This window comes from Macrobrachium nipponense, chromosome 9 (assembly GCF_015104395.2).
Source record: "Macrobrachium nipponense isolate FS-2020 chromosome 9, ASM1510439v2, whole genome shotgun sequence".
Lineage (NCBI taxonomy): Eukaryota > Metazoa > Arthropoda > Malacostraca > Decapoda > Palaemonidae > Macrobrachium > Macrobrachium nipponense.
This window is the reverse complement of record NC_061110.1, coordinates 87552454-87553609: the sequence shown is the minus strand read 5'-3', so window position 1 is coordinate 87553609 and position 1156 is coordinate 87552454.

Here is a 1156-nt window from a genome sequence, read left to right as displayed (position 1 = left end):
TCACAACTCTCAATATTTTCCCGAGAGGAAATAAAGACTTCAGCAAAATGAAATGTAGAAACCAGTCACAAAAGTGACACAATTATTCCTTGCAGTTTCCAGCTTTGGGATATTCATCTCGCCATTGTTTTTTTCTCCTATTATAAATGTTCATGTTTCAAAGGTCAGGTCTGTAACTTTCCTACTTTTGTTCGTTTTTTTTTTTTAGTTTTAAAAGAAGATCCGAAATTATATTTCGATGCAAAGGACTGTAAAATCTCGTTCAACTTTGGCATCCTGCGAAAGGGGAGAGAGAGAGAGAGAGAGAGAGAGAGAGAGAGAGAGAGAGAGAGAGAGACTCTTCAGGAAGTAAGGGCTAAATATAGATTTTAATGATCGACTTTTCATCACGTGCAGAAAAAAAGACGGTTTCTTTTAATTAGCCGAATCTGTTCGTATGGTGCTCCTTTGAAATGGACGCTGTTTTATGTGATATTTTCAGCTCGGTCACAGAAAAGGTCTCTATGATTATCTTAGGATATCATAGGAAGGGTTATCTAGTATTATTTCAGCCCAAGTGTCTAAGTTGGCTAGAATGTTTAATGACCATAATGCAAAAAAAAAAAAAAAACACACACAAGCATACATTTATTAGATTAAGGATATACAGCTGAAACAAATAATGGATTAGAATTAACAATTTATATATATATATATATATATATATATATATATATATATATATATATAGTATATATATATATATATATATATTTGTGTGTGGTTATGTGTATATATTTGCAGAGGCATATAATTTCTGTTTTACAGCACCTACACAACGAAATCATGTACAAATATCTTTGATTTTTCCTCCAACAAAACACATACAAGCTAACATATACATAATCTCGTTTAAGCTGCGCTCAAGCAAAGTCAAACGAAACTAAAAAAAATGTCAGGAAAGAACAGAAATATACACAACTGAATTCAACGTTCCCTCGATACCATTTTTAAGGACGGTTATGGTGGCATGGCGTTCCCTCCGGGTAACTAATGACCGAGACGTAATCTCGTATGATTTCCCAAACTTAAAGAAAAAGGTTGTAGGGCGAGGGAAGAGAGGAATATTGTTTGTTTTTGTCTCTGGCACATAAGACGAACATCCAATGAAAATGAC